The 24253-nt window shown below is 44.0% G+C and overlaps 1 protein-coding gene across 1 annotated transcript in view; it reads left to right on the forward strand.

Moving 5' to 3' along the window:
• Positions 1 to 24253, forward strand: part of ZNF570 (zinc finger protein 570) — a 147056-nt gene that overhangs the window by 36410 nt on the left and 86393 nt on the right. The window lies entirely within an intron of this gene.

Here is a 24253-nt window from a genome sequence, read left to right on the forward strand (position 1 = left end):
AGTACTGGAAGTACTAGCCATTGCAATTAGACAAGAGGAGGAAATAAAAGGCATCCAAATTGGAAAAGAAGAAGTAAAGTTATCCTTATTTGCAGATGACATGATATTGTACATAAAAAACCCAAAAGACTCCATTAAAAAACTAATTGACTTAATAAATGAATTTGGCAATGTAGCAGGATACAAAATTAATGCCAAAAAATCCATGGCATTTCTATACACCAACAGTGAAACTACAGAAACAGAGGCTAAAAAAGCAATTCCATTTACCATGGCACCAAAAAAATTAAGATACCTAGGAATAAACTTAACTAAGAAGTAAAGGACCTATATGTGGAAAACTACATGACACTGAAAAAAGAGATAGAGGAAGATGGAAGGAGATGGAAGAACATACCATGTTCATGGATTGGTAGAATCAACATCATCAAAATGTCCATACTTCCTAAAGCAATCTATAGGTTCAATGCACTCCCCATTAAAATACCAACAGCATACTTCACTGACCTAGAAAGAACTCTCCAAAGGTTCATTTGGAATAATAAAAGACCCCGAATAGCCACAGCAATCCTGAGAAAGAAGAGTAAAGTAGGAGGGATCTCAATACCAGACTTCAAACTATATTACAAAGCCACGGTTCTCAAAACAGCCTGGTACTGGCACAAGAACAGTCATATAGATCAATGGAATAGAATCGAGAACCCAGATATCAACCCAAATCAATATGCTCAATTAATATTTGACAAAGGAGGCACGAATATACAATGGAGTCAAGACAGTCTCTTCAATAAATGGTGTTGGGAAAATTGGACAGACACATGCAAAAGAATGAAACTAGATCACCAACTTACACCATTCACCAAAATAAACTCAAAATGGATACAGGACTTAAACATCAGATGGGAAACCATAAAAATACTAGAAGCATCCACAGGCAGCAAAATCTCAGACGTATGCCAAAAGAACTTCTTCACTGATACTGCCCCTAGAGCAATGGAAGCTAAAGAGAAAATAAACAAATGGGACCACATAAAAATAAAAAGCTTTTTTACGGCAAAAGAAACCATCAATAAAACAACAAGAAGGCCTACGGTGTGGGAGAATATATTTGCAAATAATACCACTGATAAAGGTTTAATCTCCAACATTTACAGACAGCTTATACAACTAAATAAAAGGAAGATGGATGATCCAATTAAAAAAATGGGCAATGGACCTAAATAGAATATTTTCAAAAGAAGACAGAAGGAAGGCCAAAAGGCATATGAAAACTTGCTCAAAGTCACTAATTGTCCGAGAGGTGCAAATCAAAACAACAATGCGGTACCATCTCACACCTGTCAGAATGGCCAACATCAACAAATCAACAAACGACAAGTGTTGGCGAGGTTTGTGGAGAAAAAGGAACCCTCGTGCACTGCTGGTGGGAATGCAGACTGGTGCAACCACTGTGGAGAACAGTGTGGAGTTTCCTCAAAAAACTGAAAATGGAACTCCCATTTGACCCAGTAATCCCACTTCTAGGAATATATCCCAAGAAACTAGAAACACCAATCAGAAAGGATATATGCACCCCTATGTTCATAGCAGCACAACCTACAATAGCCAGAATTTGGAAACAGCCTAGGTGCCCGTCAGCAGATGATTGGATCCAAAAACTATGGTACATCTACCCAATGGAATATTATGGAATACTATGCTGCCATAAAAAAGAAGGAATTCTCATCATTTGCAGCAACCTGGATGGAATTGGAGAACATCATGCTGAGTGAAATAAGCCAGTCAATGAAAGAGAAACACCACATGACCTCACTCATTTGTGGATGATAAAAAACATTATAAATTGATGAACCAAGAGACAGATATAGAGACAGTAAAACTACAGGCAGACTGTTGAATTACAGTGGGGAGGGGAGGAAGATCTGGGGGAGATAGTAGATCAACCGAAGAACTTGTGTACATCCATATAAGTACAACCAATGGACATAAAACTCTGGGGAGGGAGAGTATGTACGGGAGGGAGGGAGGGCAAAAAAAAAATCAATAAAAAAAAATAATAATAAAAAAAAAAGCGTCCAGCAAACAAAAGCCCAGGGCCAGATGGCTTCACAGGAGAGTTTTATCAAACATTCAAGGAAGAACTAAAACCTGTCCTTCTCAGACTATTCCAAAAAATTCAAGAGGAAGGAACACTCCCAAACTCCTTCTATGAAGCCAGTATCACCCTAATACCAAAACCAAAAAATACAACTCAATGAAAGAGAATTACAGGCCAATATCCCTCATGGATGAACATAGATGCCAAAATCCTCAACAAAATTCCAGCAAATCGGCTCCAGCAGAACATCAGAAAGATCATACACCATGACCAAGTAGGATTTATTCCAGGAATGCAAGGATGGTGCCATATCCACAAATCAATAAACATGATAAATCACATAAACAAATTGAAAGGTAAAAATCATATAGTCATATCATTTGATGCAGAAAAGCATTCGATAAAATCCAACACCCTTTCCTGATAAAAACTCTCAGCAAGGGTGGGAATACAAGGCTCATACCTCAATATAATAAAAGCTACATATTATAAACCCACAGCCAACATCATACTCAATGGGCAAATCTAAAACCGTTCCCTCTAAGAACAGGAACAAGACAGGGATGCCCACTATCGCCACTCCTCTTTGACATAGTACTGTAAGTACTAGCCATGGCTATTAGACAAGAAGCGGAAAATAAAAGACATCCAAATTGGAAAAGAAAAAGTAAAGTTATCCTTATTTGCAGATGACATGATATTGTACATAAAAAACCCAAAAGACTCCCTTAAAAAACGAATTGACTTAATAAATGAATTTGACAATGAACCAAGATACAAAATTAACGCCAAGAAATATATGGCATTTCGCCAAAACCGGTTTGGCTCAGCGGTAGAGTGTCGGTCTGCGGACTGAAAGGTCCCAGGTTTGATTCTGGTCAAGGGCATATACCTGGGTTGCAGGCACATCCCCAGTAGGGGGTGTGCAAGAGGCAGCTGGTCGATGTTTCTCTCTAATCGATGTTTTTAGCTCTCTATATCTCTCCCTTCCTCTCTGTAAGAAATCAATAAAATGTATTTTAAAAAAGAAAAGAAATCTATGGCATTTCTATACACCAACGGTGAACTTACAGAAACAGAGACTAAAAAAAGCAATTCCATTTACCATCGCACTAAAAAAATTAAGATACCTTGGAATAAACTTAACTAAGAAGTAAAGGACCTATATGCGGAAAACTACATGACACTGAAAAAAGAGATAGAGGAAGATGGAAGGAGATGGAAGAACATACCATGTTCATGGATTGGTAGAATCAACATCATCAAAATGTCCATACTTCCTAAAGCAATCTATAAGTTCAATGCACTCCCCATTAAAATACCAACGGCATATTTCACTGACCTAGAAAGAACTCTCCAAAAGTTCATTTGGAACAATAAAAGACCCAAATAGATACAGCAATCCTGAGAAAGAAGAGTAAAGTGGGAGGAATCTCAATACCAGACTTCAAGCTGTATTACAAAGCCACTGTTCTCAAAAAAGCCTGGTACTGGCACAAGAACAGACATATAGATCAATGGAATAAAATCGAGAACCCAGATATCAACCCAAATCACTATGTTCAATTAATATTTGACAAAGGAGGCACGAATATACAATGGAGTCAAGACAGTCTCTTCAAGAAATGGTGTTGGGAAAATTGGACAGATACATGCAAAAGAATGAAACTAGATCACCAACTTACACCATACACAAAAATAAACTCAAAATGGATACAGGACTTACACATAAGATGGGAAGCCATAAAAATACTAGAGGCGTCCACAGGCAGCGAAATCTCAGACATATGCTGAAAGAACTTCTTCACCGATACTGCCCCTAGGGCAATGGAAGCTAAAGAGAAAATAAACAAATGGGACTACATCAAAATAAAAAGCTTTTTTACAGCAAAAGAAACCATCAACAAAACAACAAGAAACACCACTGCATGAGAGGACATATTTGCAAATGTTATCACTGATAAAGGTTTAACCTCCAACATCTACGGACAGCTTATACAACTTAATAAAGGAAGATAAATGAGCCAATTAAAAAATGGGCAATGGGCCTAATTAGAATATTTTCAAAAGAAGACAGAAGGAAGGCCAAGAGGCACATGAAAACATGCTCAAAGTCACTAATTATCCGAGAGATGCAAAACAAAACAACAATGGGGTTCCATCTCACACCTGTCAGAATGGCTAACATCAACAAATCAACAAACCACAAGTGTTGGCGAGGTTGTGGAGAAAAAGGAACCTTCGTGCACTGCTGGTGGGAATGCAGACTGTGGAGAACAGTATGGAGTTTCCTCAAAAAACTGAAAATGGAACTCCCCTTTGACCCAGTAATCCCACTCCTAGGAATATATCCCAAGAAACTAGAAACACCTATCTGAAAGGATATATGCACCCTTATGTTCATAGCAGCACAATCTACAATAGCTAGGATTTTGAAACAGTCTAGGTGCCTGTCAGCTGATGATTGGATCAAAATAACATGGTATATCTACAGAATGGAATACTATGCTGCCATAAAAAAGAACGCATTCTCATCATTTGCAGCAACCTGGATAGAATTGGAGAGCATCATGCTGAGTGAAATAAGCCAGTCAATGAAAGAGAAACACCACATTACCTCACTGATTTATGGATAATAAAGAACATTATAAACTGATGAACCAAAAGATAGATATAGAGACAGTAAAGCAACAAGCAGACTGTCAAATTACAGCGGGGAGGGTAGGGAGATCTGGGGGAGATACGAGATCAACCGAAGGACTTGTATACATGCATGTAAGTACAACCAATGGACACAAAACTCTGGGGAAAGGGGGGAATGGTAATATATGTACACAGATAATAATTTAATAAGAAAGAAAGAAAGAAAGAAAGAAAGAAAGAAAGAAAGAAAGAAAGAAACATCCATCCTAAATGACTCACTAAACTAGATGGAATTAATTGACATCTTCAGAACATATCACCCCTAAGCCACAGAATATACATTCTTCTCTAGTGCACATGGGCAATTTTTAAAAATATACCGTATATTGGGACATAGGCAAAATCTCTTCAAATTCAAGAAGATGGAAGTCACATAAAGCATCTTCTCAGGTCACAGTGGCATAAAACTGGAAATTAACTACAATAAAACAATCCAAAAAAATCAAACAGGAGAAACCAAGATGGCGGCATAGAGTAGACACCCGAATGCAGCCTCCACAACAAATTTGAATTTAGAACTGAAAAGCAGGGGAAACATCACCCTGAAGCACCAGACGGCTGGCTGAGAGGAGGCTCTACCATCTGGGAAGGAGAAAGAACGCGCACTGAACCTCAGGAACTGTGAAGGTGCAGAGAACTGTGCAGGCAACAAGGCGGCCACAGAGTTAGCTGCTGGCTTGCTTGTTGAGCGCGGAGAGGGTGGGCTGAGTTCGCTACTGTCTTACTCCCTGCGCGCAAAGAGGGCGGACAGCTAATGCGGTGGCTTTCTTTTATGGAGGAAAACAGAACCACCCTACTGCATTGATAGACGGCCCCAGACAGGGAGAGGCCAGACTGTCAGGCAGGGGGCAGAGATCTCTCAGAGCTGTGTGAAGCCAGCAGCCATTACTGAGGGACTCAGAAACCAGACCCTCGTAGGGAGGGGCTGACCAAAGCTTGTCTGCACCACCCCAAGACTCTGCCCCATCCAAGTAGAGCACAGAAGCCCTTCCAGTGGCTAGCTTTCTCATTCATAGTGAATGGGACTCTCCTAGGGAGTGACAGACAGGAATCTAAAGCTTGTCTGCACCTATACCAAAGAGGTGCATGTGCCTGCAACCAATTGTGCGGGATTCAACAAAGCTTGTCTGTGCCACCCTGAGACTCTGCACCATTCAAGCAGAATATTGAAACCCTCCTAGCAGAGACACTTCTGATCCTCATAGTCAATTGGGTTGGAGATCAATGCTTCCCAGTGATACCAACAATAAGCAAGGCTTAACAACAAGACTGCACACATAGCCCACAAAGGGCTATACCAAGACTATCCACCTCAGGTAACTGGGAGGCTGACTCACTGAACCATATAGGATACCTTAGCACACAAAGCCACTCTACCAACTCAGGGAAGCTGTGAAAATGCCGAGACAAGGAAACAGATCACAAACAAAAGAAATGGAGGAAAAGAAGTGACTGGATATAGAGGTCAAAACCACGCTTATAAGGTTTTTCAAGAATTTCCTAGAAAAGGCCGATAAAATAAATGAGACCTATGAGAATGTGAAAAGGGATCGACTAGAAATAATAAGGGATCAACTAGAAATAAAGAATACATTGTCTGAAATAAAAAATAATATATAGAGTACTAAAAACATAATGGGAGATCGCAAGAATCAAGTCAAAGATTTGGAACATAAAGAGCCAGAAGACACTCCTCCACAGAAGCAAGAAGACAAGAGAATCCAGAAAGTTGAAGATAATGTAAGAAACCTCTGGGACAAACTTCAAGCGAACCAACATCAGAATTATGGGGGTCCCAGAAGAAGAGAGAGAGCAAGATACCAAAAACATACTGAAAGAAATAGTGACAGAAAACTTCCCAACCTGGTGAAAGAATTAGACCCACAAGTCCAGGAAGCACACAGAACCCCAAACAAAAGGAATCCAAAGAGGACCATACCAAGACACATCATAATTGAAATTCCAAGAGCAAAAGACAAAGAGAGAATATTAAAAGCAGCAAGAGAAAAGCAGGTAGTTACCTATAAAGGAGAGCACCCATACGATTGTTAGCTGATTTCTCAACAGAAACCATGCAGGCCAGACGGGAATGGCAAGAAATATTCGAAGTGATGAATAGCAAGAACCTACTGCCAAAAATAATCTACCCAGCAAAATCTATCACTCAGAATCAAAGGCCAGATAAAGAGCTTCACTAATAAAAAAAATAAAAAAAATAAAAAAATAAAAAAACAAAGCTAAAGGAGTTCATCAACAAACCAGAATTATATGAATTGCTAAAATTGCTGAAGGGGGTTGTTTAGGAAGAGAAAGTAAATAAAGATAAAAACTATGAACAACAAATACATAACTATCAAAAAGTGAATCTAGATGGAAGGAGGATCCAAGATGGCTGCTCGGGTATACACCTAGCCGCAGCAGCTCACAACAATTTCAAGGGAATACAACTAAAATGTAGAGTGGACATTGCCCAGAGCTACAGGTAGTCGACTGACTGAAAACTCTACAATAGGAAGGAGGGAGAAAACCAGAAGGAAAATCAGAGGAGCTGAAAAAAAGCCTAAGGTACGGAGACATGCTGCGCGCTCGCACGCACGCGCGCGCGGAGAGGTCGCAGCCGGAGAGGAGGAGAGGGCTGGGTGCTGCCTGGTGTTCCCTAGCAGGAAGGAAATAAAACCCCCAGCCTGGGCTGAACCCCCGAACCGGCAGCGCTGAGCCCCAAGTTATGTGCCAGACCCTGGGGACCCAGGCTCCGGCAGGGGGAGATAATCCCGGGGGACGGCGAAATGCGGGGCCCCCGGAGTCGCGCGCACATGGCGCGCAGAGGACTGAATGTTGACTCTGATGTTGGATTACCCTAGCCGGAAGAAACAAAGCCTCTGGCGGCAGCTCTGAGCCTCAGTCCAGACTGCCCCAAATTCCAGGTCTGGGCCAGTCCCTGGGGACCCAGGCTCGGGCAGGGGGAGACGGAGCTGTGAGGTGGAGTCCTGGGAGCGCGGCGAAAGGCCGAGCCCCCGGAGTCGCGCGCACTGTGCGCAGAGGACAGTCTGTTGACTCTGATCCTGGACTCCCCTAGTGGGAGGGAGAAATAAAGCTCCAGACTGGAGGAACGCGACGAGGAGCAGGAGCCCCTGCCGGACACCGACCGGGCGCCAGCAAGGAGCCAGGCGACGGGGCCCCCAGGGGGGGGGGGGTGCCCCTGAGCCTTCGACTGCTGAGCGCTGGCAACGGAGCCAAGGACGGGGGCTGCTTCCTGGGCGGCGCCGACCCCGGCAACAGGCTGGAGCAGCGCGGGAGCCCGCAGAGAACAAAGGGGTGCCACAGGCCAACCTGCTGAGCTCCCAGGACAAGGAGGAAGAAACCAAAGAAGTTCTCAATGTGAAGAAATCAAGTGAGAGCAAATGATAGTAAAATTACTTAAGAAAGAATACAAAGAAGATCTTGAAAAATCAAAGACTAAGTCAGAACTCAACGCACCAACCAACATTGCAACATAAATGCGTTTTGTTTTTTTTTTTAAAAAAGAAAAAAAAAAGAGAAAAAAGGGACAGAATGTTGGAACAGCGGCGACCAGGCCTAGAGTGGCCAGGCACAAGGCAGTGGCAGCTGGGCTCGGAGCAGCAGTGGCCAGGCCCCAGAGCAGCAGCAGCCAGAACAAGAGCATCAACGGCCAGCACTGGAGCAGCCAGACCTGGGGCAGTGGCAGCCAGGCCTGAGGCAGAGGCGGCCAAGCCCAGGGTGGCCAGTCCAGGAACACCCAGACACGGAGTGGCTGGGCCCGGAGAAGCCCGGCCCAGAGCAGCTGGGTTGGGAGCAGTCAGGCCCAGAACAGCAGTAGCCAAGCACGGAGCATCCAGGCTGGGAGCGGCCAGGCCCGGAGCAGCCGGGTCTGGTGCGGCCAGGCCCGGAGCAGCGGCGGCCAGGCTGGGAGCGGCCAGGCCCGGAGTAGCTGGGTCTGGTGTGGCCAGGCCTGGAGCAGCGGCTGCCGGGCTAGGAGCGGCCAGGCCCGGAGCAGCGGCTGCCAGGCTGGGAGCGGCCAGGCCCGGAGCAGCCGGGTCTGGTGCGGCCAGGCCCGGAGCAGCGGCTGCCAGGCTGGGAGCGGCCAGGCCCGGAGCAGCGGCTGCCAGGCTGGGAGCGGCCAGGCCCGGAGCAGCCGGGTCTGGTGCTGCCAGGCCCGGAGCAGCGGCTGCCAGGCTGGGAGCGGCCAGGCCCGGAGCAGCCGGGTCTGGTGCGGCCAGGCCCGGAGCAGCGGCTGCCAGGCTGGGAGCTGCCAGGCCCGGAGCAGCGGCTGCCAGGCTGGGAGCAGCCAGGCCCGGAGCAGCCGGGTCGGGTGCGGCCAGGCCCGGAGCAGCGGCTGCCAGGCTGGGAGCGGCCAGGCCCGGAGCAGCCGGGTCTGGTGCGGCCAGGCCCGGAGCAGCGGCTGCCAGGCTGGGAGCGGCCAGGCCCGGAGCAGCGGCTGCCAGGCTGGGAGCGGCCAGGCCCGGAGCAGCCGGGTCTGGTGCCGCCAGGCCCGGAGCAGCGGCTGCCAGGCTGGGAGCGGCCAGGCCCGGAGCAGCCGGGTCTGGTGCGGCCAGGCCCGGAGCAGCGGCTGCCAGGCTGGGAGCGGCCAGGCCCGGAGCAGCGGCTGCCAGGCTGGGAGCGGCCAGGCCCGGAGCAGCCGGGTCGGGTGCGGCCAGGCCCGGAGCAGCGGCTGCCAGGCTGGGAGCGGCCAGGCCCGGAGCAGCCGGGTCTGGTGCGGCCAGGCCCGGAGCAGCGGCTGCCAAGCTGGGAGCGGCCAGGCCCGGAGCAGCGGCTGCCAGGCTGGGAGCGGCCAGGCCCGGAGCAGCCGGGTCTGGTGCGGCCAGGCCCGGAGCAGCAGCTGCCAGGCTGGGAGCGGCCAGGCCCGGAGCAGACGGGTCTGGTGCGGCCAGGCCAGGAGCAATGGCTGCCAGGCTGGGAGCAGCCAGGCCCGGAGCAGCGGCTGTCAGGCTGGGAGCGGCCAGGCCCGGAGCGGCCAAGTCCAGAGCAACAGCCAAGTCCAGAGCAACTAGGTCGGGAGCGGCAGTGACCAGACCCGGAGCAGCTGGTTGTGGAATGAACCAGAGCAACAGAGGCCAGGCCCGGAGCAGCCAGGCCCGAAACAGCTTGCTCCTCGCCTGTACCTGCCCAAGGCTGCCTCTCAGACATGGCTGGAAACTTTTGCGTGAACTTGAGGGTCTGCTGAATCAAGTGATGAAGGCTTAGATCTGGATGTGTTGAGTTAGTATAGCGCTGGGGTGTTGATCTGTGAGTGCCTTGGGTGGGGCCTGGATGAGGCTGGTTGACCTATTTGGAAATGTCTTTTGTGTGAAGTGTATCATTGGGCATGTGGAGGTATTATTGATATGAGAAAATGCTAAGTAACAGATTTACTATCTGAAAAGGGATTTACTATCGGGGAAAGGGAGGGAGGAAGAGACTGAACATAAACTGTGCACCTATGGATGAGGACAATGGGGGATGGGGAGGGGGCAGAGGTTGGGGTGGGAACCTGGTGGAGGGGGGAAGAAATGAGGAACCTTTGTAATAATATGAACAATAAAGATTGATTTAAAAAAATAAAAATAAAAAAATAAAGGCCAAAAAAAAAAAAAAAAAAAAAAAAAAGTGAATCTAAGTACAACCAATGGACACAAAACTCTGGGGAGGGAGGGTATGTATGGGGGGGGGGGGGCCAATGTTAAAATATGTACACAAATAATAATTTAATAAAAAAAAAATTTAAAATTAAATTAAATTAAAAAAAAAACAGTAAAAAAAAAAAAAAAAAATTAGTAGCGCCAAAACCGATTTGGCTCAGTGGATAGAGCGTCGGCCTACAGACTGAGGGGTCCCAGGTTCGATTCCAGTCAGGGGCATGTGCCTTGGTTGTGGGCACATCCCCAGTAGGGGGTGTGCAAGAGACAGCTGATCAATGATTCTCTCTCATCGATGTTTCTAACTCTCTATATTCCTGTCTGTAAAAATCAATAAAATATATTTAAAAAAAAAAAAAGTGAATCTAAAAACCAAGGGAATTAGCCGAATCCAGTTTGGCTCAGTGGTAGAGCATCAGTCTGTGGATTGAGAGGTCCCAGGTTCAATTCTGGTCAAGGGCATGTACCTTGGTTGTGGGCACATCCCCGGTAGGGTGTGTGCAAGAGGCTGCTGGTCGATGTTTCTCCCTCATTGATGTTTCTAGCTCTCTATCTCTCTCCCTTTCTCTCTGTTAAAAATCAATAAAATATGTTTTTTCAAACCAAGGGAATTAAAAAAAAAATCTGATGTACAATATTAACTGTTGAATATAATAGAATCAGAGGTATGGAAGGGAAGTGAACTGATGATTCTCGGGGAAAAGGGAAGAGGAGGGTGTGGGAAGAGACTGAACATAAACTGTGTATCTATGGATGAGGAAAATGGGGGGTGGGGGAAGGGCAGAGGGTGGGCTGGGAACCTGGTGGAGGGGAGCAATGAAGGGGAGGGGGAAATGAGGAACATTTGTAATAATATGATCTATCTTTTGATCTATCTTTTTTTTAAAATCAAACACATGGAGACTAAACAGCATGTTATTAAACAATGACTGGGTTACCAGAGATATCAAGGAAGAAATAAAAAACATCCTGGCAACAAATGACAATGAAATCACAATCCATAATATATGGGACATAGCAAAAGCAGTCTTGAGAGGGAAGTTCATAGCTCTACAAGCCTACTGCAGAAAACAACAATGGTATAAATTGCCTAAACCCACAACTCAAAGAGTTAGAGAGCAACAAGAAAAGCCCAGTGTAAGAAGAAGTAAGGAAATAATAAAGATTAGAGTGGAGATAAATGACATAGAGACCAAACAAATAATAGAAAAGATCAACAAAATGAAGAGCTGGTTCTTTGAAAGGATAAATGAGATTGATGAACCTCTAGCCGGACTCACCAAGAAGCAAAGAGAGAGGACCCAAAGAAACAAAATCAGAAATTAAAGAGGTGAAATAACAACAGACCCCACAGAAATACAAAGGATTGTTACAAAATACTAACAACTACTCTATTCCAACAAACTGGACAAACTGGAGGAAATGGATATATTCCTAGAAAAATATAACCTTCCAAAACTCAATCAAGAAGAATCTTAACAGCTCAACAGGCCAGTAACTATGGGAAAAAATTGAATCAATCATTAAAAAGATTCTGGCAAACAAAAGCCCAGGACCAAACACAGGAGAGTTTTACCAAGCATTTAAGGAAGAGCTAAAATCTATCCTCCTCAGACTATTCCAAAACATTCAAGAGGAAGGAACACTTCCAAGCTCCTATTATGGAGCCAGCATCACCCTAATACCAAAACCATATAAATACAACTCAATGAAAGAGAATTACAGGCCAATGTCCCTCATGAACATAGATGCCAAAATCCTCAACAAAATTGTATCAAACCAAATCCAGCAGTACATCAGAAAGATCATACACCATGACCAAGTAGGATTTATCCCAGGAATGCAAGGATGGTGCAATATCTGCAAATCAATAAATGTGATACATCTCATAAACAAATTGAGAGATAAAAATCATATACTCATATCAATTGATGCAGAAAAAGCATTTGACAAAATCCAACACCCTTTCTTGATAAAAACTCTCAACAAAGTGAGAATACATGGATTCAACATAATAAAAGCTATATAGGACAAACACACAGGTAACATCATACTCAATGGACAAAATCTAAAACTGTTTGCTCTAAGAATATGAAGAAGACAGGGATGTCCACTTTCACCACTCCTGTTTGACATAGTACTGGAAGTTTTAGCCATTGCAATTAGAGAAGAAGAAGAAATAAAAGGCATCCAATTTGGAAAAGAAGAAGTAAAGCTGTCCTTATTCCTAGATGACATGATATTGTACATAAAAAAAACCCAAAGACTCCATCAAAAAACTAATTGACTTAATAAATGAATTCGGCAATGCAGCAGGATACAAAATTAACACCATGAAATCTATGGCATTTCTATACACCAAGAATGAATTTACAGAAAGAGAGATTAAAAAAGCAATCCCATTTACCATTGCAACCAAAAAAAAAAAAAAGATAAACTTAACTAAGGAGGTAAAAGACCTATGCATGGAAAACTACAGGTCACTGAAAAAAAGAGAGGAAGACGTAAATAGATAGAAGAACATACCATGTTCATGGATTAGTAGAATCAACATCATTAAAATGTCCATACTACCCAAAGCATTGTATAGATTCAATGCACTCTCCATTAAAATACCAACGGCATATTTCAAAGACCTAGAACAAACTCTCCAAAAATTCATCTGGAATAAAAATAGATCCCGAGTAGTTGCAGCAATCCTGAGAAAGAAGAACAAAGCAGGGGGGATCTCAATACCAGAATACAAACTGTATTACAAAGACATGTTCTCAAAACAGCCTGGTACTGGCACAAGAGCAGACATATAGATCAATGGAATAGAATAGAAAATCCAGATATCAACCCAAACCACTATGCTCAATTAATATTTGACAAAGCATGTATAACATACAATGCAGTCAAGACAGTCTCTTCAAGAAATGGTGCTGGGAACATTGGACATATTCATGCAAAAATATGACACTAGATCACCAACTTACAACATACACAAAAATAAACTCAAAATGGATTCAGGACTTACACATAAAATGGGAAACCATAAAAATACTAGAGAAATGCACAGGCAGCAAAATCTCAGCCATATCAAAGAACTTCTTCACTGATACTGCTCCTGGGGCAATGAAAGCTAAAAAGAAAATAAACAAATGGGACTACATCAAAATAAAAAACTTTTGCACAGCAAAAGAAACCATCAGCAAAACAAGAAACCCCACTGCATGGGAGAACATATTTGCAAATGTTATCACTGATAAATGTTTAATCTCTCACATATACAGGCAACTCATACAACTTAATAAGAGGAAGATAAATGATCAATTTAAAAAATGAGCAATGGACTTACATAGAATCTTTTCAAAAGAAGACAGGTAGGAAGGCCAAGAGACACATGAAAACATTCTCAAAGTCACTAATTATCTGAGAGAAGCAAATCAAAACGACAATGCGGTACAATCTCACACCTGTCAGAGTGGCTATCATCAATAAACAACAAGTGCTGGTAAGGATGGAGAGAAAAAGGAACCCTCGTGCACTGCTGGTGGGAATGCAGACTGGTACAGGCACTGTGGAGAACAGTATGGAGTTTCCTCAAAAAACTAAAAGTGGAACTCCCATTTGACCCAGTAATCCAACTCCTAGGAATATATCCTAAGAAACACCAATCAGAAAGAATATATGCACCCCTATGTTCGTAGCAGCACAATTTACAATAGCTAAGATCTGGAAACAGCCTTGGTGCCCTTCAGAAGATTTCTTTATCAGAAAACTATGGTACTTCTACACAATGAAACACTATGCCATGAAAAAGAAGGAATTTTTACCATTTGCAGCAACTGGATGGAACTGGAGAACATTATGCTAAGTGAAATAAGCCAATCAATTAAAGAAAAATACCACATGATCTCACTCATTTTTGGATATTAAAGAACATTATAAACTGATTAACGAAAAGATAGATACAGAGGCAGTAAAGCATCAAACAGACTGTCATACAGTGGGAAGGTTAGGGAGAAATGAGGGAGATAAGAGATCAATCGAAGGACTTGTATGCATGCATATAACATAACCAGTGCACACAAAACACTGGTGGGTGAGGGCATGTATGGGAGTTGGGGGGCGTGGGGTAATGGTAAGATATGTACACATATAATACCTTAATTAAAAAATGGAAAAGAGAGAGGATCCAAGATGGCTGCTCGGGTAGACACCTAGCCGCAGCAGCTCACAACAATTTCAATGGAATACAACTAAAATGTAGAGTGGACATTGCCCAGAGCTACAGGTAGTTGACTGACTGAAAACTCTACAATAGGAAGGAGGGAGAAAACCAGAAGGAAAATCAGAGGAGCTGAAAAAAAGCCTAAGGTACGGAGACATGCTGCGCGCTCGCACGCATGTGCGCACGGAGAGGTCGCAGCCGGAGAGGAGGAGAGGGCTGGGTGCTGCCTGGCGTTCCCTAGCAGGAAGGAAATAGAACCCTCAGCCTGGGCTGAACCCCCGAACCGGCAGCCCTGAGCCCCAAGTTATGGGCCAGACCCTGGGGACCCAGGCTCCAGCAGGGGGAGACGGGGCTGTGAGGCGGAATCCGGGGGGACGGCGAAAGGCGGTGCCCCCAGAGTCGCGCGCACATGGCGCGCAGAGGACTGAATGTTGACTCTGATGCTGGATTACCCTAGCCGGAAGAAACAAAGCCTCCGGCAGCGGCACTGAGCCTCAGTCCGGACCGCCCCGAACTCCAGGTCTGGGCCAGTCCCTGGGGACCCAGGCTCGGGCAGGGGGAGACGGGGCTGTGAGGTGGAGTCCTGGGAGCGCGGCAAAAGGCCGAGCCCCCGGAGTCGCGCACACTGCGCACAGAGGACAGTCTGCTGACTCTGATCCTGGACTCCCCTAGTGGGAAGGAGAAAGAAAGCTCCAGACTGGAGGAACTCGACGAGGACAGGAGCCCCTGCCGGACACCGGCCAGCCAGGCGCCAGCAAGGAGCCGGGCGATGGGGCCCCCGGGAGGGGGGGTGCCCCTGAGCCTTCGACTGCTGAGCGCGGGCAACGGAGCCAAGGACGGGGGCTGCTTCCTGGGCGGCGCCGACCCCGGTAACAGGCTGAAGCAGCGCAGGAGCCCGCGGAGAACAAAGGGGTGCCACAGGCCAACCTGCTGAGCTCCCAGGACAAGGAGGAAGAAACCAAAGAAGTTCTCAATGTGAAGAAATCAAGTGAGAGCAAATGATAGTAAAATTAGTTAAGAAAGAATACAAAGAAGATCTTGAAAAATCAAAGACTAAGTCAGAACTCAACTCACCAGCCAACATTGCAACATCAATGCGTTTTTTTTAAAAAAAAAAAAAAAAAAAAAGAAGAAGAAGAAGAAAAGAAAAAGGGACAGAATGTTGGAACAGCGGCGGGCAGGCCTAGAGTGGCCAGGCACAAGGCAGTGTCAGCTGGGCCCGGAGCAGCAGTGGCCAGGCCCCAGAGCAGCAGCAGCCAGAACAAGAGCATCAACGGCCAGCACTGGAGCAGCCAGACCAGGATGGGGTGGGAACCTGGTGGAGGGGGGAAGAAATGAGGAACCTTTGTAATAATATGAACAATAAAGATTGATTTAAAAAAAATAAAATAAATAAATAAAATAAAAGCTATCAAAACTGCATTATTAAAAAAAAAAACTTCCAAAAGCCTCCTAATTAAATAAGAAAAAGGGGGATTGTGGAAAAATACCATGTAAAGAAAAAATGTACTGTAAATAAATTACAAATTTAAAAAAAAAAAAAAAGGATCCCAAGTAAAATTTATAGAAAAGATTCCTTTATTAATTTTGGTCGGCTATGTTTGCATGTCTTCAGAAAAACAATTCCAAGACCATGTGGATTTCTGCAACAGAGAGGAATTAGCAGGAATACTCCACCTAAATTGAAGAAAAGAGGAGAAAGTCCAGACATCAAAGATGCTGATGCTGACGATGCCTTGCCATGCCAGCAGTCAGCAGCTATGCAACACTGCAGATTGCCACCATCCAGATATCATTGCAGACATGCACATATGAAAAACTTTTGGACTCAGAACCTTTGAACATTGAAACTTGGACTTAGAACTCTTAGACTTTGAAATTGGGACTTAAACATTTTTTGTTCTTATATGTTTATTTGTGGTCTGCAGATGCAAGATTTTTTAGAAGAAAGAAGCGGGGGAGATGCCAGAAACCAATCATTGTCTCACTAATAGAAAGAGGCTGGTCAACCTTGAAGCTCTGAAAGGTCAGAGCCAGCCACACCCTATCTAATTGAGACAATAGTAACTGAGGCAACTTCCCCATCTTGTAATCATGTAAATCCTTACTGATATGATAATCTGCTTATTACCTGCCTAAGGGCCATGGGTGTTTCCCAAAGCTGCTTAAGGGTAATGGGTGTACCCCATAGCAGCCTCAATAAAAGGGATAGCAATACCAGAGCCTAGAGAGTCTTCCCACTAGAGGTTGATTCCTGCCTGGCCCCCCATTTGTCCCAAATTAACTCTTTTCTAGACTCTCTCTTCATTTTAGTGTGTGGCCTCCTCCAGAAACCAGACCCTGAGTGGGCCCTAGTCACGCGGGTTGTGTTAAGGGTTCCCACAGCACACATTTTGACCCATCAGTCCCACTTCTAGGAGCCTGCACCACCCCACCACCTCCAAATTAGAAAAGTGCCCTATAAATACTGGTGTTTATCAGAAACTTTCTGCATATTTCCATTTAGGGCACAGAATGGGGGACAAGGAACATAAAGTTAGTATATGTCACAAAACAATGTGGCTAATACACAAATAAAATTTAAAACAAATAAATATTAAAATAAAGAGTTAGGGCTATTGTATAAAAACGTATTTCCTAGAAATGAAACAGTGGTGCAGTCTCACAAATCTACACACAACCATACTCTACCTTGCATCCAACTCTAGTTTCTCATCCACTCACAATCCCACCAGTCAGGCACGCTGGTTCATAGTGAAATATGAAAGAAAATGCACATTCAAAAAATCCTCTTATACACACCATCCCACGGCCACACTCAGTCACAAATATCTGGCAAATACAGTAATATCATGCCACGCTCACAGCCTCAGGGAACCACCCTTAGGCTTAGGAGCATTGCCCTGCCAGGCAAGGGCATCCTCCTCCAACACAGACAAGGTTCTGCAGGCCCCTACTCCCACCCAGCACAGTCCGGTACTCAGAGTTCACAGCCTCCCCAGGACTCACCACCAAGACCGCAGACACAGGCCCCAATTCCACATCTCCATGCCGCCCAAGTGGCACAGCGGGTGCGGACTGAGAAAGGGGCGCACCAGGGCCACGTGGGCTGGGAATGACTGTAGCACAGGTCTGGGCCCTCAGACAAAGGACAACACTTCCCAGAGCCCCACGCGGCTCATCCCCGCTGGACTCTCCTCTCTGCTTGCAAATATTGGTGTTTATAGGCGCCCAGATCTGCGAAGGAGGCTCAGTGTAAGTTTCACAAAAGCAGCATCCCCTGTCCCTGTCACTGGGAGTCTGAGGAAGTACAACTGGAGGCTGAGAAGATTCTGAAATGGGCCACAGCTTTCCTGTACCAGACTACATTTCCCAGAGACCCTCGTGGCCCAAGTCAATGTATGCAAAATGTCACTTTGATTCCTGGGGTTATGATGTTTGGCCCAATAAGGAAGCACCACTCAGTCAGTTTAGTTGGGTCTGGTGTGGGCTCTGTTATGCCCAGATTTTGTGATCCCCAAAGACACCAGGGAACCAAGTCCGATGCAAAACCAAAAGTTTTTATTTCAGGCTAGCCTGAGCTCACCCCCCACATACTGACACAGTGGCAAGGTGGAGAAAGAGGGTGGGTTTCTCTAGAACAAAGGCTTTATAGGGGTGGTGAGGTCACTACTTTGGCTGACCCCAATTGGTTGGGTGAGGGCTGGGGTCCAGTTACATAGTGACATAGTTATACAAAATGGAGGATACAGCACAAGGTGGAGTCAGGAGTTAATCTCATCCTGCCTTCTCAGGCTCCAGCCAGGACTAGACTTGCCCGGAATGAAGTGGAGGGAAATCAGGCCCATAGGCAAGCCCAGACAGTCTGAGCCTCAAGCATCCCATGGCAGTCAGAAAGAGAGTTGCTTTGTGTGACTGTGTGTTGAAAATTTTGGCAGTGGTTTTGTGGAAAAGAGTTAATGAGGTTGAGAGATTCTATGGGCCAGTAACTTTTGGGGTCGCGGGGTTTACGACCATTTGTGTGACCATAGTCCCGGAGTATCTTGTGACCCTTTTATTCTGATCCTGCAGTTTTGTGAGAGAAAGTATGTTGGCAATTCTTTGGATTTCTGCTTTTCTGACTAACGCCCTGTTGCAATATTGAAATTTATAAGGTTAAGTAAATAAACCAGAGGCATCAAAATATTAAATGGAAGAAATTATAATAGACTTGTGAGTCTATATTGATAAATACCCATACTTTTAAAATCATATTCAGTGTGTGTTTTATGGACAAAAGTGATACCGGTAATTTAGGAAGGTCTTGTGGAAGAAAGTAAGACAGTGAGCCATTGGCCGATAGGGGCTTAATCACAAGAAACAACTACAGCCTGTAATTATTGAAATCGAGAGTCTAGTTCATTCACTCAGTGGTTACAGCGTGGGCTGGTGGGAAGGGTCTCAGGTTGGATCTGGTCAAGGGCATGTACCTTAGTTGCAGGCTGATCCTCTCTCTCTTTCTCTTTGTCTCTCTCTCTCTCTCTCTCTTTCTCTCCCTTTCTCTCTCTCTCAAGTTGGATCTGGTCAAGGGCAGGTACCTTAGTTACAGGCTGATCCTCTTCCTCCCTCCCTCCCTCCCTTCCACTCTCTCTAAAAATCAATGGGGAAAAAATATCCTTGGGTGAGGATTAACAACAACAAAAAGACAATGATTCATCAAATAAAATTTTATGTCAAGAATTCATAGTCTCACCAACAGGAGTGTAAAGTATGTGGGATACTAGAGGAGTAACCATGATCCAAAATTCAAGAATCTAGCAAACCAGACTAATGTCTCACCTGCCCTAAAGACCTGATTCTTTTTCAGCATTTTATATGGTGGATTCCACTCTGATTTAAAAAGAATTAAAAAAACAATTGACTGAAAATTGAAGACTCAATGGAATAATTTTGAAGTATATACTAAAATGAAGAAAATATATATAAAAACATTAGCCTATCCTTTTGTGTTATGACATGTTGACAAAGAGAGGCTATAGCAAGCTAAAACTAGGAACTTGTAGGTATCAAGGATTTGGGCCTACACAAAGCCCAAAGGACTATGTTATCTCTATACTGCACAAAGGATGCAGTACAAAATAGTCTTCCTTTGATGATTGGTGCTGTTTCAGTGTGAATCTGTGGCTGGAAAGGGACAAGAGACTCCCAGTAAAACACTATGTAGACAGAACAGTCCTCTGAATACATTTTGCTTATTTGTCTTGCATGTCTTTACAAAGAGTAATTTTTTTTTCTGTCTACTATAAGAATTGTTTTTTCTAATTGTTTTGTTAATAGATGAGAAAAGAACAGAGCTGGTTATTCTATGTCCCTCTAACTTCCTGATTTCATTTTTTATACTTATAAAATTGTCTCTAATTTCTGTTAAACTTTGCCTTATATATTTTTAAGCTGTCTTATTGGGTGATACATTTTTAAAGTTGAATAGCTTCCTATTAGATTGATACAACAGGAAATTATGGAATTTACCATTTATTTAGAATACTGTTTTTTTTCTTAGTCTATTTTGAAGTAGCCGGTACTATCACTTTACCATTCTTCTTTTGGCTAATGCATGCTTTATCTCTTCTACCTTTTCATTTTAATATTTTTAAGTGTCTCTTACTAAACACACAATTTTTAAAAATAATGACAACCTTCTTTAACATGACATATTTTGTGAATTTACATTTAATGTAGTTAGATTTTGGTCTGCCACCTTAGAATTTGTTTTCTTTTTGACCCAGCTTTTTTTTAAGTTAATTTAACTTTTTATTTTGAGGTAATACTAGAATTGCATGCAGTTGTAAGAATAATTCAGAGATCCCATGTACCCTTTATCCATTTCCCCCAATGGTAACATTTTACAAAATGTTTCAGTATTACAACTTAGTATTAACATTGATACAGTCAACATTTATAATATTTTATCATTATAAGGATTCTTTATGTTGTCCTTTTATAGTTACACCCACTAACCTCCTCAGTCTCTCTTCCCCAAGGGCATGTACCTTAGTTGCAGGCTGATCCTCTCTCTCTTTCTCTTTGTCTCTCTCTCTCTCTCTGGTAGGCCTTATGCAGGGTCCCCAAACACCCTGCATAAGGCCTACCAACCCTAATCTGTTCTCCATTTCTACTTGTTTATTTAAAGAATATTATATAAATCAAATACATAGTATTTAATTTTGATTTTTTTTTCACCCAGCATAATTCCCTGAAGATTCATATGTGTTGTTACAATGAGTAAGTAATTTGTTCATTTTATTCCATGTGAACATACCACAGCTTGGTTAGCCATTCACTTATTGAAAAACACATGTGTAAGTTTTCAACTTTTAGCTATTACTGCTATATGCATTCATGTACAGTGTTTTGTGGGAATGAAATTTAAATTTCTTTAGAATATAAACACCTAGGGAAATTTTACAAGGAATTTGTCAATTGATAACCCCACCCCCAAATCCATCTTGTATTTTGATTGAATATATAGATCAATTTGGGGAGAACTAACATCTTTAAAATGGTGAATCTTATAATTCATAAACATATCTCCATTTATTTAGATCTTTAATTTCTCTCAGAAATATTTTATAGTCTTTATGTATAGGTCATAAAATATTTTGCCAGATTAGACCTGAGTATATCAGAGTATGATGCTATTGTAAGTGGTATTTTTGAAAGTTTTTATTTCCAATTGTTTATTGCCAGTATATAAGATACAACTGCTTTTTGTATTTTGATCTTGTAGCCTGTTACCTTGCTAAAATAGCATTGCTATGTCTACCAGAGTTTTGAAAATTCTGTTGAATAGTAAATAGCTGATCATGTCATTTGTGGAAAGAAAAAAAAAAAGACAGTGGTAGCTATTCTTACATATTGCTGCTAATCTGAAGGTACAAGATGGACCCCCAACCCAAAATTTGGTTGGAATGTTGAGACTGATGACCACACACACACACACACACCCCAAGAGATTATGAAAAGTTTAACTACTCACACAATGAATCTTTGTAGGAAAAGTGGGTCAGGATTCCCAAGAAAGTCTGAAAATGGTTAAGAACAAGGACAGGAAATTGGCATGCAATTCTTATGGCAGAGGCTTTCATGGTTTACATTTCCTCCTGTTATTGCCCAGATGTGAAGCACAAGAAGAAGAAGAGTAAAGTAGCTGCTCCTGCTGCACCTGGCGCTGTTTGTATGATCCTTAAGCATGTGGACCCAGTTGCCTCCTTTGCAAAACAGCAGCTGAGGAGACCTGGATCTTGCCAGGGCAGACAAAAAGCCAAAAGAAGAAGTCAATATTGAGAACAACGATCATATTCATTTGAAGGTGGCGGGCAGGATGCTTCTGAAGTACAGTTAAGATTAAGAAGCTTACACCACTTAGTAACTAATAAAAGCATATTGTGAACTTCAGGGTTTGTCAAGGAGACATCAGATTTTTATTTAATGGGTAGCTAATCAATGAATCAGACACACCTGCACAATTGGAAATGGAGGATGAAGACACAATTGGTGTGTTCAAGCTAAAAATAAAACCTGCTATTTACTCCAGAACTGTGTTCTCAATCTTTCTAATGCTGAGACCCTTTAATACAGTTTCTCATGTTGTGGTGACTGCTAACCATTAAATTATTTTTGTTGCTATTTCATAACTGTAATTTTGCGACTGTTAATGAATTGTAATGTAAATATCTGTGTTTTCCGATGGTCTCAGGCTCTACAGCAGCGGTTCACAACCTACAGGTTGAGAACTGCTAGCAGTGTTGCCTAAGACCATTGGAAAACACAGATATTTACATTATGAGCTGGAGAGAGCAGGAGGCTGGGATTGCTCCTGGTGATGGAGGAAGCCAAGCTTCCCACATACCCTGGCTGGCCCTGGCCTCTGCTCAAGGCTACAAAGTTTCAACTATAGAAGATAAATAAATCCCAGATATGAGGGCCTCTGCTTGGGTCACCAGGGGCATGGCTGGCCTGCAAACAATACAGGCCCCTCATCCAGGATGCCCCACATCCTAAGGGAAACCCCACCCTGATCCAGGGCACCCTTCAGGGCAAACCAGCCAACCCCCACCCATTCACCAGGCCTCTATCCTATCTAATAAAATAATGATATGCAAATTTACCATCACTCCAACACACAAGATGGCTGCCCCCACGTGGTCAAAGATGGATACCACCTTATGGACACAAGATAGCTGCCACAAGATGGCCAGCAAGAGAGGGCATTTAGGGGGGACCAAGCCTGCAAGGGAGGGAAGTTGTGGGTGATAAGCCAGGAGGGGAGGGCAATTGGGAGGTACCAGGCCTGCAAGGGAGGGCAGTTGGGGGCAATCAAGGCTGCAGGGGAGAGCAGTTAGGAGGGACTAGGTCTGCAGAGGAAGGAAGCTGGGGTGTCTAGGACTGCAGGGAAGGGAAGTGGGGGGAACCCAGGCCTGCAGGAGAGGGCAGTTGGGGGCACCAAGACTGCAGAGGAAGGCAGTTGGAGGTACCAGACCTGCATGGGAGGGCATTTAGGAGTGACCAGGCCTGTAGGGGAGGGCAGTTAAGAATGAACAGGTGGAGAGGAAGGGCCGGACCGAGATTGCTCCTGGCTTACTCCTGGTGCACAGAGAGGGCGGGCTGGGCTGAGTTCGCTACTGGCTTACTCCTGGCGCACGGAGAGGGCGGACAGCTAACACTCAGCTGACTTTCTTGTTCGAGAGGAAGACAGAATCACCCTATTGCTCTGATAGACGGCCCCAGACAGGGAAAGGACTGTCAGGCAGCGGGCAGAGATCTCTTGGAGGTGTGTGAAGCCAGAGGCCATTACTGCGGGACTTGGGAGGGAACCTAAGGGAAAACAAAGTTTGCCTGCACCAACCTGAGACTCCGCCCCATCTGTGGCTGAGCACTGAAGCTCTCCCAGAGGCTGGCTTTCTCTAAGGAGGGACTGGCCAGAATCCAAAGCTTGTCTGTGCCTTTACCAAAGAGGTGCGCGCGCCTGCAACCAATCTTCTGAAACTCTCCACGAACAGGACTTTTCTAAGGCAAGAATGACAGGGAACCAAAGATTGTCTGTGCAACCCCGAGACCCCGCCCTATCCAAGAGGAGTACAGAAGCCCTCCTAGCTGAGACACTGCTGATCCTCACAGCCATTTGGCTTGGAGATCAATGCTTCCCAGTGATACCAACAATAAGCAAGTCTTAACAACAAGACTGCACACACAGCCCACAAAAGGCTACACCAAGATTGTCCACTGCAGGTAACTGGGAAGGCTGTGCTATTGGGCTCTACCAGAACACCTAGCACACAAAGCTATTCCATCAAATCAGGGAAACAACTAAAATGCAGAAAAGAGGGAGGACACAAAGGAAGGAGATGGAGGAAAAGAAAAGATTGGACATTGAGTTCAAAACTACAGTTATAAGTTTATTCAACAATATTCTAAAAAAGGCCAATAAAATAAATGAGACCTATGAGGATATGAAAAGGGAGCAACTAGAAAATATAAGGGATCAACAAGAAATAAAGAATACATTGTCTGAAATAAAAAATATTATACAAAGTCCTAAAAACA

This window comes from Pipistrellus hanaki (genome assembly GCF_964339955.1).
Source record: "Pipistrellus hanaki genome assembly, chromosome: 15".
NCBI classification, from domain to species: Eukaryota; Metazoa; Chordata; class Mammalia; order Chiroptera; family Vespertilionidae; genus Pipistrellus; species Pipistrellus hanaki.